At 42.5% G+C, this 16115-nt stretch overlaps 1 protein-coding gene across 8 annotated transcripts in view; it reads left to right on the top strand.

The window, feature by feature from the left end:
• Positions 1–726: 726 nt before the first annotated feature.
• VIT (vitrin) overlaps positions 727–16115 on the top strand; it is a 114779-nt gene continuing 99390 nt past the window's right edge. For all 8 annotated transcript variants that reach the window (XM_063594635.1, XM_063594634.1, XM_063594633.1 and 5 more), the window contains exon 1: positions 727–1463. The gene's annotated coding sequence lies outside the window, so the exon portion shown is untranslated. The remainder of the gene's footprint in view (positions 1464–16115) is intronic.

Here is a 16115-nt window from a genome sequence, read left to right as displayed (position 1 = left end):
GAATCATTCCATTTATCAAGTTTTATACATCAAAAAGCTTTGAATTTCATCAGGCTCTTCATTAATTCACCTCTGAAAAAGTGGCATTTAATTTCAGCTACCATGTTTTACAGCATTAAAAAGCTTATGCATCTCTGCACAATGGCATTGAGCAGATGAATCCCACCCAGATTCACATAGTCACATTTGAGAGCTTTAGACCAGAGAGCTGGACCAAAGTTACTCCTAATCAACACAGACTTCTTACCGTGAGAGCCTATCTTCTCGGCCACATTTTATATAGCCAATGAAGACGTGCCAGCAACCATCCCATGTATAACTTGGCATTAGAGCACAAGATCTGTCAAACAATTATCTTAAATAAGGAGCAGTTCCAGGGCCAACAGATGAGGACAGCAGGCTTCTCGAATGGAAGAAGGTTCTCCTCCCTAGCTGCGTGAGTGCACACTCCCCAGCAGGAGGAGGAATGACTCTTTGCTACCTTCTGTGCTTGAAAACAGATGCTCTGCCACACTGATGGACACTGGAATCTCAAGATCTGCCAGATGTACTTTTTTTTGGTCTGATTTTTTTTTAATGCTGTGATACGTTAATACACATTTTGAATCTGAATCTCTTAGATTTCATTGATGACACTAATATATAAATAACTAAAACTGGCAGATTTCATGTGAGATTATTCATCAGTATTTTTTTTTGAAACATGAGTCAGGTTTTGCTTCCCACTATGATTATCTTGTGTCCTGTAACTACCAGCATATAATTGAGTCATTTCATAAAACTTGCCAAAACGCAGAAAGGACTGAAGCAAAACAAAACAAAAAAATAGCATTAATATGTAGGAAAAAGTACATATTTTCAATTCAAAAGTGGGAGTCCAGTAGAATAAGTTTGAGAGTGTTTGCACAGTTTTCCTTCTTTGTGCAGTTCAGTCCAGCTGTTCACTAGCTTTTGAAAAAGAAAGAAAAAATTGAATTGCCCCTGCTGAAGTAATTTTTAAAACATATCTTTTACTTTCCATTTTTATCTAAGTGGTCCTCCTCTACTTTTTAGAATGTCAAATTGTAGAATTTGCTTACTGAAAGTTTGTGCTTTGGGCTACAAAAGAATATTTAGAAATCCTTACCAAAAAAAAAAAAAAAAGCAGTGGGAGTGGAAATTTGAAAGAGGACCGCCTAATTCAGCACTAAAACCAGTGTGAGAAGCAGTATGTGTGAGCATGTGTGTGTGTGTATGTGTGGGGGGGGGGGGGTGTAAAATGTGTTTTTCAAAGTACTGAGAGGTTGATGGGGCTGTTCAATTAGCTCCTCTGAGAAGAAGAGAAAAGGTTCTTGGACCTCTCCCTGTTTCTTCCTTAGAATAATTTGGATGGGATTTGTGATGCAGAAAAGCCTAAGGGAAAAAGAATATTCATTCTGTGTGGTGAAAATTTTTTGAAAAAAAAATTGCCTTCTTCAAACAAGGTATGTCTGATGAATTTCTAAGCTGTGTATATAGTTACTTTCCATTCATTATCATTGAAATGTATTTGTCTTCAAGAAACTACAATACAAAGCTTGACCGAGTAAGCAGCCTGTACAAATTTCAGTTTCAAGAGAGTTGAGATGAAAGTGGATGGTACTTGGCATCCTTGTAAACAACTAGTAATATACATATATATTTATCAATTATAAATAAACTGCATTGATATTAATATCATAACAAGATTTTTACTGTTCCTTTAAACCAATTTAATTATGGTTACAAATAAGTTGAAAAGTATGACATTTGTGTAGAATTTTAAAGTAATTTAAGTCTCTATTTTCTTGCTTTTTTAAAAACTTGGCTTGGAATATGTGGAATGTAATAGCAATATAGCAAATTGCTTATAAAGATTGTGAATGGCAGTATGAGAAATGGGCACGTTGATGCTAACTTAAAAGAGAAACTATTTCGCGTGGATCTCTACTTCTCTCTATTCAGACAGATTTCAGTGGAATGTGGCTAGATGTGCGATTCTGTGTCTTGTTTACACTTAAAGTGTTTTCTTAGGCTGAATGCTTCTGTTACTGATAAGCCCAAGAAGAGGCTGGCATTGTTAAGTCTGCCATTGTAGCTCAGCTTTTCACAGGAAGACAGGATATGAAATCTCTTTTAAGTATGATTTGTGTCCAACTAGTATAAACATGAAATAAACGCCTCAAGCACAGGTTAAAGAGAGAGGATAAGACTGAATAATTAGACATGACAGTTTTCTCCGAACAACCCACAGCATCTTTGCCATTCCTAAATCAAGAGTGGAATTAAAAATTTTCTTTGGACTTATTGTAAAAATAAAACCAAGCATCCTTGGCCGTGGTGGTTGCTCAAAATTGCGTGTGCTAAGAAAATAGTATTTTGCCGTTACGTTGTGTTGCAATAAATTTGGAAGTTTTGGTGGTAAAGTTCTGAGGTTGTTTTTCCCTTGGTCTCTTGAAAGATGAAAACACCCTGCAGCAAAGCAGGATCAAACACTGTTTGTTTGTGTATTTTCTCTCTATGTGTGTTAGCTGCAAATGGTAGCTAGTGCTGGTAGGAGAGCTGGAAGTGCCCATCTTTTATTTATTGAATTAAAATACCCTCTTTTGTACAAAAAGCTTTAGACAAAGAATTACAAGATTGCAAGGACTTGCATTTTTTATTGCAATATGCTGGTTTCCCAGACTAAGCTTCATTTAAATATATCTTATGCCTCACCACTAAAAAAAATAAAAATACCTTAGGAAGATTGGAAATGCTTAATATCTATCCTAAAACTGTTTAATTCATGAATATTGTTAAGAAGATCTGTCTTTTCCACCAAGTTACTGATCACATGAAGAATAGTTTCTTTCAGAGAAAATACATGAGGTTTGAGAATGGTTCTCAGCTATGATTCCTATAAGACACATTGAATACAGGAAAGCAGTATGGTTCAATGCATGCGCCAAGCCAGGAGTCCTAAATTATAGTAACAGCTCTGCCACTACCTATTACCTTGGAAAATGTATATAACATTTCTTGACTTTTGTTTCCCTCTTTGAAAAACAGAAATAGCAATGCCTGTACACCCTCCCTCCCAGGGCGGCCACAAGGGTCAATAGTGATTCTCAGCTCCAAAGGAGTTTTGAAATGTCAAAACTTCTATAGCAATGTAATCTTGGCCTGGCGCAGTGGCTCACACCTGTAATCCCAGCACTTTGGGAGGCCGAGGTGGGTGGATCACCTGAGGTCAGGAGTTCGAGACCAGCCTGGCCAACATGGTGAAACCCCATCTCTACTAAAAATACAAAAATTAGCCAGGCATGGTGGCGGGTGCCTGTAATCCCAGCTACTCGGGAGGCTGAGGCAGGAGAATCACTTGAACCTGGGAGGCAGAGGTTGCAGTGAGCTGAGATCACGCCACTACACTCCAGCCTGGGCAACAAAGTGAGACTTGGTCTCAAAAAAAGAAAAGAAAACAAATGTAATCTTTTATTCCACACATATTTAAAAAAAAGATTACTTTAGAAAGCATTTATATAATAAAAACTTCATGGCCCCCAACATGTTCCCATGATGCTGTGTCCACATGTGCAACTTCCCCTCTCCTTGCTAACACTTGGAGGTGTGAGCCAAGTATCAGCAGCAGTGGGGACAAGACAGAACACAATGGGCCTGTCTGTCAGTAGAAGGGCATTTAGCCGTGGTGCATTGGAGAGGTCACTCAATGTCTCCATCTCTATTTCATCACATACGAAATGAAGAAGTTACACAAGATAGTCTCTAAGCTTCCCTCTCAATCCTATGGTTCTATGCACTGGGACCTCTCCAGTGTCAAAATGTGGCCAGGAAAATTTCATTGTTGAGACTCTCTGTACATTGCTAAATGAAGAAGTATCGAAATAGTGCTATGAAAATTATGGTATATTTTAAATATGCATGTTTACCTAACCAGAGACTTACATGTATACAAAAATGAAATTTGACATGATTATATTCTTCACAAGACAATTAGAGGAGGTTATATATATATACACACACACATATATATAGATGTCTCCATATTCTTCAGAAGATGATTAGAGGAGATTATAGATATAGATATAGATAGATAGATAGATAGATAGATAGATAGATAGATAGATATGCACACACATATACATAGTGTACTGGAGACTGTGGGTCCAAGTTGTATGAAAGACTTTTTTCAGTTTTCTGCTGTATTTCTGTGACTGTCAATAACCCCATTCGGAAAGAATGTCAAATGCCTTAATTTAAAGCCTTACATGTGAGGTCAAGGCAAAAATAGCCCTTCCTGTGCTATGGGTCATGTGGGTGTTAGGCAGGAAGCTCTGTTACTTTTTCAATGTGTTAACATTGGCAAGTTACTTAAAGGCTCTTGGCCTCAGTTTTCTCATCTATAAAATGGGTCTATTATTACTGCCTACCCCACAGAGCTGTGGCAAAGAGGTTTGATCAGTGCCAAATGTTAGTTAATTTTTTAAAATTATATGTGACTATAATAAAGAAATCAGATAAGCTGTGAAACATACCATTTGTAATAATCTTCAAACTTTTACACATTAACTCATCGGATACATTTAGCAAATAGATTCATGGAATTATGTGATATTAATATGATCATTAGAAACTAGTTGCCATCTCTTTATCCAGGGAATCTGAGCTAGTCAATCAATAAATAATAAATAAGAGAGGCAACTTCTGTGATGGTCATAATCTGAGAAACCTCAAAAGGTCTCCCTCTCACTGTCTTAAAATGTATCTCCCTGTGGTTTGCAGAAGACAGTGAAAATCCTGGCCCTCAAACACACATAGCATTTTGCAAGATGTTGGTGGTGATGATGATGATGGTGGCGGTGGTGGTGGCGATGTTATAATGATTAACCATCACCCCAACAACAACAACAATAATAATAGGACAGGTGTGGTGGCTCATACCTGTGAATCCAACACTTTGGGTGGCTGAGGCAGGAGAATTGCTTGAGGCCAGGAGTTTGAGACCAGCCCAGGCAACATAGTGAGACCTTGTCCCTACTAAAAATTAAAAAATTAGCCAGGCATGGCTGTGCTCGCCTGTAGTCCCAGCTACTAAAGAGGCTGAGGCAGGAAGATAACTTGAGCCCAGGCATTCGAGGTTGCAATGAGCTATGATCATGCACTCCAGCCTGGGCGACAGAGCAAGACCCTATCTCAATTAAATAATAATAATAATAATAACTGCTAACACTTACAGAGCTATTCTTATGTGCCACCCACTGTTCAAGCCCTTTTCATATATCAATTCATTTAACCCTAACAGCAAACATATGAAGTGGGCTCTTACCATCAACATTATACAGATGAAAAAAACGAAGGCACTGATAAGTTGTGTAAGTTGTCCGAAGCCACACAGCTAGTAAGGGATGGAGCTCAGCTTCAAATCCAAGAGGTCTACTTCCAAAGTCATACTCTTAACCTGCCAGGCAACAATTACACATGGCCCTGGTTTTTCTGTGACAGCACTAGATTAGTCTTTGCCATCCCTGAGAACATAATTATCAAGCCAAGTGAAATTTCTTTAAAAAAAAAAAATGTACCTCCTTGCAGGTAGAGACACCGTAGTAATAACAATGGAGAGGCGTGGAGGCAAGGAACTCACAGGGGAAGTTTTGTCAGGAGAAGAGGGCTTTTATTTCTGTCATTCTTGGATAATCTCCTTTTTGGGTGGATGGGGAAAAGCTGACTAGGGGGAGTTAGGTGGTGCGAGTGGAGGGAACACTGAGGAGACTCCATCCTGAAACCCTCTGTGTAGCCAGTCTCCAAAACCTTTCCTTTATCTTCACTGGAAGGTTAACTCAGCAGCTTGTCGCAGAAAGAATCATGCTTCCTTATGACTCAAACTACTTCAGCAAATCACTTTCCCTGATAAGGGTCTCTACATTGACAAGACTCTAGTAAACATTTCTCAAATTCTTTCCTTCAGTTTGAGAAAGGCTAAACTTCTGTGTGGACGTGTGGTAAAATTCATAAAAACTGCCCTTCAGGCTATAGTGAGAAGGCATTCTGTTTCTACATTCTTTCTTCTCTTATTCAAAAAGAAAAAATATATACCTATGCCCTCGGGGGAACCTTACATCTAGTTTCCAAGGGATCAGGTCACTGGCACCTTAATGCTATGTGAATTCCCTCCACCAGGCTTCTTTTTGTTCCAGACAGAGAAAACATGCTTTGGACATAAAGGTGCAAGTTAACTTGCCCAGACCGGCCGTGTTTATACACCATAGTGAGTAAATCTGCACTCCAAAAGACAAAAAGAATTCGGGGGAAGAGAGATAACATTCAACAACAGCAGGAGCAAATATTTTTTGGGCCACCTCCATGTGCTATTCCCAATCCCATGTGCTTGGGAAGAAGAGTGAACAAAATCATTTCCATTTTCCCAATCTGGGGGCACATAATAAACAAAAAAAGTAAGAGTCCTGGTGGTGATAATGGGCTGTGAAAAATGTAAGTAGCAAAGTAGGATGCAGAGAGCAGTCAGGGTGATGATTTGCATTGCATGATTTAGTGAATGTTAAACAGTGAGATGAAGGAAGCCAGGAGGCAACCTATGTGGGTCCCTCAGGGAAGAGCATTCCAGGCAGAGGGAAAAGCAAATGAAACAGCCCTGAGTGGAATCATGCTTGGGAGGCCAGTGTGTCTGCAGCAAGCTGAAGGAGCAGGAAAGGGAAGCCCAAGGGTGTGCTTTGGACAAGCAGACACAGAGCGTGCCATCCTCACATGCCTCAATTTCCCCCAGACACCCCCTACCGCTCACTCACACACTAGGGGGCAGTTCTTGCCTCTGCTCTGGATGAAATCTGTCAGGCCATGCTCAGAGGATTTTTTTTTTTTTAAAAGACCCTGTTCATATTCCACTCCCAAACAATCTTAATTCAGTCATTAACATGTATGTAATACTACGTGATCCTTAAAAACATAAAGATGATATTCAAGCTTAAATTCTCATCCTCCACATCCAGGCTTGCTTTCTGCAGTGGAAAGGGGGCATGATTGAATTTTCTTTCTCTGCCTTGCGCCTTTACCTCTCTTCCCCTTGGCCACCAACGGTAGTCTCTTCATGTCCAGAGTTGAAGTGGGTACAGGGAGGAAAGGTGAGAGGCAGGGACAGGCCTCACTAGTTGGTACTGTTGTGAGCCAGCATCCAGGTTCCCTGAGCTTCACAGGGGTTTACAGCTGCTTCCTGTTCCCATAGGGCATGTCTATGGGTGCTGTGAAGATACCCTCCCCTACTGCGTTGGGGATTCCTCACCTGTAGTTCCCTAGACGTTATGAAATAAATCCGTTCTGTCTGGGGGTTTACAGTTCCTCCCTCAGCCCTTGGGCAACTGGTAAGCTCTGTCTGGCTGCTTTCTGCCTAGGCTCCTCAGCCCTCCATGCACCTGACTCAGACCAGAGCTAAAACAACCCCAGGCTGACTCTGTCACACAGAGAGTCCTGATTGCCACAAGCTCTTCCCCTCTCCTGTAGAGGACTTAATCATGGGACAGACACCAAGTCCACGGAGGCAGACATCAGCTCCAGAGACACAACTACTCAGCCACTTCAAATTGGGTTACTGGGCATCCAAGCTGTCTTTTCAAAGGAGCTGATTGAGAACCAAGATCTCTGGCTGATGACCTCTCCCTGCAAGAGGTTGCAGAAGCTGAGAGAGGGAGTCAGAGATCAGAGAGCAAAAACTTCTTAAAGACAAGTTGTAGGCATTTTCCCTCCTCTTTCCCCTACCTAGATGCAGAAGAGGAGCAGGTGGCTCCCACACCCCCACCCCCCCACACCCAGCCCACTTCAGGCAATAGTGAGAGGAGCTTCAAAGAGACCACTTTGGAACATGGAAGTGGTTGGCACCTATTGTCTTGAGGCCTCAACCGAAACTAAGACCAAAGGATCATCTTATTTTAACATCCCATTACACAGTCAATTACAATACACTCAAATGTTTACTTAGATGGGTGTGTTATGCCTGGTTACACTTAAAAATATGCCTGGTGCATCATTCTACCCTAAATAACGTTTGTGTGTGAGACAGAGTTGTGAGTGAGTTCAGGCTCAAATATGACGCTTGAAAAATCACTTAACCTTGTAACTAAGACCACTTTATTATAGAAGGTATGTACTTTACAGTGTGTGTTTTAACAATTGTCAGCAAAGTATCTCAAAAAGCCTGGGATATTGGCACCAAGTTAAAAACAAAGATAAAATCATCTTGTACAGTGGGAAAATTAGATGTTAAATGGAGTTCAGTGTTTGAGGTTTGGGATAGAATTCTGGTTCTGCTACATATTTATTCTATAAGCTTGGGCAAGTTTTTTTGTTTGTTTGTTTGGGGTTTTTTTTTTTTTTTTTTTTTTTGGAGTCTTGCTCTGTCGCCAGGCTGGAGTGCAGTGGTACGATCTCGGCTCACTACAACTTCTGCCTTCCGGGGTTTGATTGATTCTCCTGCCTCAGCCTCAAGAGTAGCTGGGATTACAGGTGCACGCCACCATGCCTGGCTAATTTTTGTATTTTTAGTAGAGCTGGGGTTTCACCGTGTTGGCTAGGCTGGTCTCGAACTCCTGACCTTAGGTAATCCACCCACCTCGGCCTCCCAAAGTGCTCGGATTACAGGCATGAGCCACCACTCCCGGCCAGCTTGAGCAGTTTATTAAAGTTCTTTAAGTCTCAATTTCCTGCTCTGATGAATGGGCGCAATAGTCCTTACCCAATAGGATCACCATGACAATTAAGTAAAATCACCTGTGTACCGTGTGCAGCATATAGGAAACATGTAGTAAATGATAGTTATTACTATGGGCATGAACTCTACACTTCTAAAACTTCCCAGGAAGAAGAGCAAAGGGATCAATCCCATCTCATTTAACAGGCCGCTATATATCCAGGCCAAAATAGTCAGGGGGCCCTGCAGGAGAGTCTGAGGGCTCCTTCAGAGCAGGGATTGTTCCCAGGAAGCCCTCTGAAGTAGGACACTTGGTGGCTGCCTTTGGAGAGCTGGGTCTCCTGCTTCTAAATGACTCTGTTTCTACTGGTCCCTGGAAATTCCTGAGGCTTAATCCTCCACAGCCCTCAATTCCTGAGCCACAGACACCATCCTCCACACCCTCCATTTTACCCAGGTCTCTGGTTGCTGGGATTCAAGAATGTGCTTCTGAGAGGCAGCTCTATGTCTGCCTCTCAGAACTCTGTCATCTGAGAGGAGCCCATTCTCTACCGAGCAGCAGAGGGGAGGGTGTGGATCTTGCAGACGTACCCTCATCTTCCTTCCTATCTCAGCTGGAAAGTTTTGCCGGACCTGAGAATGTTTTGCTGTGCTTCAGAATTGAAGGCAGACCAAAAAGCACACAGTGTTCACGCTAGTCCAGGCTCTAGGGATCATAGTTGAGCAGAACCAAACACCCAGCTCCAAATTCACAGTAGACGGCCCTTTGGCAACTACAAACCTCAAAGCCCAAAGGGAAGAACGGGGAGGAGGCAAGGCTAATCCACAGTGTCAAACACATTAGGCAAAGAACTTTGTGATGAGAGAAACTCATCTTCCAAAGCTTCATGAGAATCTTTAAACCATTCATGGTTTCCAGGGTAACTAAGAGGAGCAATCATGGCCCACCTCGTCTTTTTGAGGTCCTAGCCTCTTTCCTTTAGATTTACTGATCTTCGTGCCCCTTTCCATTACACAGGATAAATAACTCTTGGAAGGGGTTCTTTAGAGCTCATTTGGGGCATGCCTGCAAACTAGTATTTTTTCCCACTGGCAATATAAGATCTAAACTACCACTTCAGAAATGTAATTACTGTTTGCAGTGTCTCTAGAAATCACCATTGGTCGAAGCCTTTGTGGATGTGGTAAGCATTACCATATGTCAGGTTCCTAACACAGTACAAAATAACCGTCTGAAACACACGACCAAAAAAGGCTTTCCCTTTTTGGTTTTCTGACATGTAGAAACATGCCACATGAATCAATGAACCTAATGGCACAGGCATACATCAGCTGTGTACATGGATGAGGTCTTAAACCCCACCCAACTGCCCATGAGGAAACATCTTTGCTGCAGGATTTTCTCTAACTATTGGTGGTGAAAGGTGATCCTGGAGAAGGGGATACACATTCTAGTTATCACAAAAGTACATAGAATATTTATGGGAAGTTCCTAGATTGGAATGTCAGTAAGCATAACGTTCTCATAAATACATCGAGAAATAAACATTCTCATAAATCAGTTTCTCAGCCCTGGCGCTATTGGCCTGTGGGGCTGAGCACTTCTTTGTGGTGGAGGCTGTCCTGGGCATTGCAGGATGGTCAGCAGTATCTCTACTCTGGCCTCCACCCACTAGGTGCCAGCAGCATCCCCCTCTCTTGTCAAAGTTGTGACAACCCAAAAAGTCTCCAAACACTATTATATGTCTCCTGCAGGACCATATCACCTCTGGTTGTGAACTACTGTCATAAATATATGAGGAAACTCTACAGCAACATTCTGACAGCATGGTTTCAAGGTCACCCACTTCCACTTTTTATTTCCTGATTATCCTGGACCTTCTCAGTGGCTGCGACAGCTCACAGGATTTCTTGCCACACTTCTTCCCAGAGCTTGGCTTCAGGGTTGGCGCAGCCTCTCTGGGGACCTTCTGCTTTGATGCTACCAAAAGACAAACACATGTGTCCTTTTCATTTTGAGTGTTTTCATTTTACTACTGATCATTTCAGGGGAACAGGACATAACTAGAACAATAAATATGAAAAGGGTTTTAATTAAAGCTGCAGGAAACAGAAACCAACATAAACTGGCTCAAGTCAAAGGCCCAAAAACATCAATATCATGCACAGGAGACAGAGTCCAGCTGGACCTTCTTCAGACTGGAAATAGAACCTGGAAAGTGGTGAGAAATGAAGGGATCTTCTCCCCCTGCTCCTCCCAGGGCCACACACTTATTCTCTCCATCTCTCTCTGCCGTCCTCTTATACATCTTATTCAGGGCCCCATATGACCTGCAACTTGGCGCTCACAGCTTCTGAAGCTTTCAGAATCCCGATTCCAAAATCCCAGGGGAGACCTCAATTGGCTTCAGTTTCTTTTTTTGCTAGATCACAAGCTTTTGACCAGCTGAGTCATTTACATTTCAGTGACTGTCATCTCTGCATTTGACAATAGTAATTGAGCTGCTTCAGTTGTAGATGTAACCAGGCTTTGAAAAGTGAAAAGTACTATGCAAATGAAGAGTGGCATTTTTATTTTATTATAGCATTACAGAACAAATCATAGAATCATTTGAAACTTACAGTGACAACCGTGTGAGGAGTTGGCAGGGTAGAAAGTGCGCAATATTAAGTTGGAGACCTGGGCTCTGTGACTTTGGCCAAGTCACTTCCCTGCTCTGAATTATAGGAATTATAATGTCCATTTCACCTCCTCAAGGGGCTCTTTGGTGGTTCAAATGAGAAAACAGTTTAGTGAGAAAACTCTCTGCAGACTCTGGTATAAACCCCTATTATTATAGCCTTCTCTAGTTAAAACCACTGTATGGACGGCCACTGCGAGTTAGGTAGCAGTTAGGAATAATTTTTCAGCTGCCAGCCAAGTGAAAGGGAAATGTATTATCTCACATAACAGACAGTCCAGGGGCAGGCCCAGCCCCCAGGCACAAGACAAATCATAGCTCTGACTCATTTCTCTGTGATTTGCCTGGCTGCCCTCCTCCCCTCGAGTTAGCATTTTCCTCGGCTGGACTTTTCTCGTGGTCACAAGATGGCAGCCAGCAGACCCCCAACAACCTGCCCCCTTGTTCATTTCCAACAAGAGAGGCACCCTCTCCCCAAAAAACACAGGCTTCAGGTCCTTCCATTCTGCCTGTTACAACCCAGGACACAGCCCACCTGGACTAGTAACTAGTATGATTACCTGGCAAGGGCCTGGTGCTGATGGGCCCAAGCCTGGAGCAATTGCCAGCAAGCGGGGATGTTTAACCATCCTTGCCTTATGCCTCGAATTGGCATCCGCCCGGGAGCTGTGGATGGACCCGCTTCCTCTCAGTGGCTGGGCTGCACTGATTTCCTTTACCAAATCGGGATTCTGTTAGGAAGGAGGAAAGGGAAAACGATGCTCTGCGTAGGCCACCAACAGTGTCCATCCAGTCCACATAGCCTGACTCAGAGTACATCTTCAATAGCCTTGTGCATTCTTAGGAACCACCATATTGAGAAAAGACAAAATTTCCCCTGCCTTCCTTACCTACTTGGCTCACATTTTCTGCCGGAATTTCTTTAGGAAAAAAAAAAGGGAAGTAAAGAAGAATTGGGAAGAGAAGAAAAATCAAGAAAGAAAGAAAAACTACTGTCCCCTCTGGCACTCTCTCTCTCTTTCACAGAATCCTGGGGGATTGTAGTGATGACCCTAAGGTGGCTGCTGGTGTTGTGGCAACAGGAAATGCAGTGTTTCAGACCTCAGCCAGAGGAATACATCTGTATGAAGGTTTATGAACAGATAGAGGCCACCACCACATTGTAAAGGACCTCCACACCCCCCACCTAGTGCCAGCTTCCTTTTCCCGTCCTCACCAGATCAACCCACATCCGCTGACAAGCGGAGGAGGCTTTACGGTCAGGCAGAGATGAAGAAAGCAAGGCTGCAGATGTGGCCTCTCCCCATTCAGAGATGTCTGTCCTCAAGGGATTTTTGGCATTTTGGAAACATAGCACAAGCCTCTTATAACTCGTAAATGTTTCCAGATGGATACTGGCTCTTTCTACCTCATGGACAAAGAGTATGGTTGGGTGCTCCCCAATGTAGCACTGTAGATCAGACAAACACCAACATTACATAAATCCTACATGTCTGCTAGGGCAGATTTTTTTCCAAGCGAGTGGCTCAAGTAAGCCTCTAGGGGGCTTATTAAAAATGATGAATGCAAAAGTAATTTTTAAGCCCTCCATGTCTCCCTGTTGCCTAAAGGATCAGTTCCACATTCTTTAGGCATGACATTCAAGGCTGACATGGCCCTTCATCCCTCTCTGACAGTCTGATTCCTCTCCCAGCCTGGCTGAACAACTCCCAGTTCTGAAGCTCCTCTGTCGCTGGGTCCTGTCCTTTCCTGTTCACTCATTCATTGTTTTCCAACCTGCCAATTAAAGAAATTCGAGCCCCTCCCAGTCCCCATGTTTCAGGCATATGTGCCCATCCACCCTTTTGCCATCACTGCACCCCTAGCAGCAGAGGTTCCCAATGCTGTCTGCACAGTAGAGTCACCTGGAAAGCTTTAAAACAATATTGGGCCAGGCACAATGACTCCCACCTGTAATCCCAGCACTTTGGGAGGCCGAGGCGGGCAGATCACCTGAAGTCAGAAGTTCGAGACGAGCGTGACCAACATGGTGAAACCTCATCTCTACTAAAAATACAAAAATTAGCCAGGTATGGTGGTGGACGCCTGTAATCCCAGCTACTTGGGAGGTTGAGGCAGGAGAATCGCTTGAACCCGGGAGGTGGAGGCTGCAGTGAGCCCAGATCACACCACTGCACTCCAGCCTGAGTGACAGAGCGAAACTCCGTCTCAAAAATAAATAAATAAAACAATATCGATGTCAACTCAGGTCAATTAAATTAGAATGAAGATGGAGTAAGTGCACGTACTATGAAACAGCTATGGCAAGGGGAGAAATGCAGAGCTTCTGGACTCAGAATGTTTGAATCCAGCTCCTCTTCTTCCTAGCCTTGGAAAGTCCGTAACCTTTGCATGCTTCCAATTCCTTACCTCTAAAATGAAAGCAAGAAATAGTCTCTACCTCATCGGGTTGTTGTGAAGATTAAATGAGTTAATATATTACTGACACTTAGTATATGTTCAGCAAATGTTAGTTATGATGCATGCATGCCAGTCTCCCGCAGGAAGACTCAAAGCAACTTGATGCCAGGACCTTCATCTTGTTTCTGCCTGGCACATAGTACATATACTTTTATTTTTTAATGATTAATGGATGCATGAAAGAAGATGAATTTTGGTTTTAGGAAATCAGGGCGATTTATATAGAAGAGGTGGCCCAGGAGCTGAAGCTTGAAAGATGGATGGGTTTGTGGTGAGGGTTGGTAAAGTAGTCCAGATAGAACAATAATGTGAATGTGAGCCAAGGTACTGACATGCAGAGTGTGGAGAAAAGACCAAAAGCCCAGGTGTGCTGGGGTCAAAAGAGAGGATTACTCAGGAGAATTGCAGTGAGATGGTGTTGAAAGGGAAGGCAGGCCATTTCATGAAGAGTTTGTAATGCCTCACTAAGGAATTTGAGCTTTATTCTGTAGAGAATGAGTGGACTATGAAGAAGAATTCTGAACAGGTGAATGCACAATCAGATCTGTGCTTTAGGAAGCTGATCCTTTCCAACTGAAAGAAAGAGTGACCTGGAGCAATGAGCAAGAGTGAGTTAGGAGACTGCTGCAGCTTCCCATTTGAGATCAACATTGTCTGTATATGTTGTCTTCCTAACAGACCACATATAATGAAGCTCTGCAGACTCTATCTGGTTTATGTTAATTGAATCACTGCTAAATTTGGTGGTGGAAGTGATAAGTCAATGGAGAAGAAGACAGTAGGAAAGGGATAGGGTATATTCATTGGTGGTGGGTGAGGTGGGAGGAGGATTGTGATTTTAAATTGGATAACTAGGGAATGTCTCATGACAGGTAACATTTAAGCAAAGATTTGAAAGAAATGAGGGAGCAAGTCATGTGCTTATCCAGGGGAATGGCATCCAGCCAGAGGAAAAGGTAGTACAACAAGTGCAGAGACCCTGAGGTAAGAGGTGTTCCAGAAACAGCCAAGAGGCTGGTGTGGCTGAAGATTACTAACTGAGCAGGAGAATCGTGAGAAATGAGAACAGAAGGGTCGACGGAGGCCAAATCAAGCAGGGTCTTGAGCCACTTGTAAAGACTTTGGCTTTTCTTCTGAGTAAGATGGGAAGCCACTGTGGAGTGTCAGCCGAGAAATGCCATGAACCAATTTACTTTGAATAGGATCATGCTGGCTGCTCTGTGGACTGCAGAGGACAAAGGAAGAAGGGAACTGCCTAGTTATGAGGTTAATTGCAATAATCTAGGTGGCACAGGCCAGAACCTACCACAGATGGCATTGGTAATGCTGAGATGCTGAGAAATGGCCAGTTTCTGGATAGACTTTGAATATAGCGCCAACAGGATTGGCTGGTGGAGAGCATGTGGGGTGTAAGAGAAAGAGAAAGAGAAGTCAAGGATAACTCAGATGAAATCTGCAATGTTGAGTGGTAACAGCCAATTAATGGGGCTGCATAGGTGGGTCCAATAGGACAACTTGGCATACTGCATTTATCCAATAGGAAAGTTAAACACTCAGGCTTGAAGATACATAAATTGTTCTGGAGTTTCTCAAGTTAATAAAAAACAAAAAAAGTACCTGTTATCACACTATTTCCAAAATATAATCTGGCTACTTAAACACCAAGTTGCCAAACAGATTGTAATGTGATTTTGTTTTTATTTTGAAGCTAAAGACGTAACCAGTGGCCAGCTACCTTAATTGGGAAATTTAACACATTGCAATTGTTGTTGGAAAATAACAAAGTGATCAGTTCTGTTTGGGGTTACTCTTGCTGCTTAATTTAATTGCTTGTAATAAAGCTTTCATATACTAAACAACTTTAAGTTAATTGCATTGAGTACTTGTATATTATCTCAACCCATAATCTAATAATTGCTTTTTATTAATAAATATGCATAGCAGTGTATCAAATATTGGATAGAAGCTTATACTGGGCCTAGCTAGTACTAGATTGTGATTATCTCTTTCTAGATCTCCATTCAGTGATGTCACTTTGGTGGCTTCAAAATCAGCCGTGGTAGGAGGATTTGCTACCACAGAAATCGACAAGCTCTGCAGATCAGGGCTTTTATCTCTTGTTTTTTTTTAACCAGTACACCACTGAACACAGCAGAGGGTAGAGTTATGAATGCCAGCTTTGGGCTGCACAACCATGGCACTAGAGGGAGGGGGGATATAGTGGAAGCCATCTGTCCAGAGGGGAGGAGTGTTTTACTGCCATTGACATTGTTTAAAATTGC

The sequence above is a fragment of the Pan paniscus genome, chromosome 12 (assembly GCF_029289425.2).
Source record: "Pan paniscus chromosome 12, NHGRI_mPanPan1-v2.0_pri, whole genome shotgun sequence".
In the NCBI taxonomy this organism is placed as follows: Eukaryota; Metazoa; Chordata; class Mammalia; order Primates; family Hominidae; genus Pan; species Pan paniscus.
This window is presented reverse-complemented; position numbering and strand designations above follow the sequence as displayed.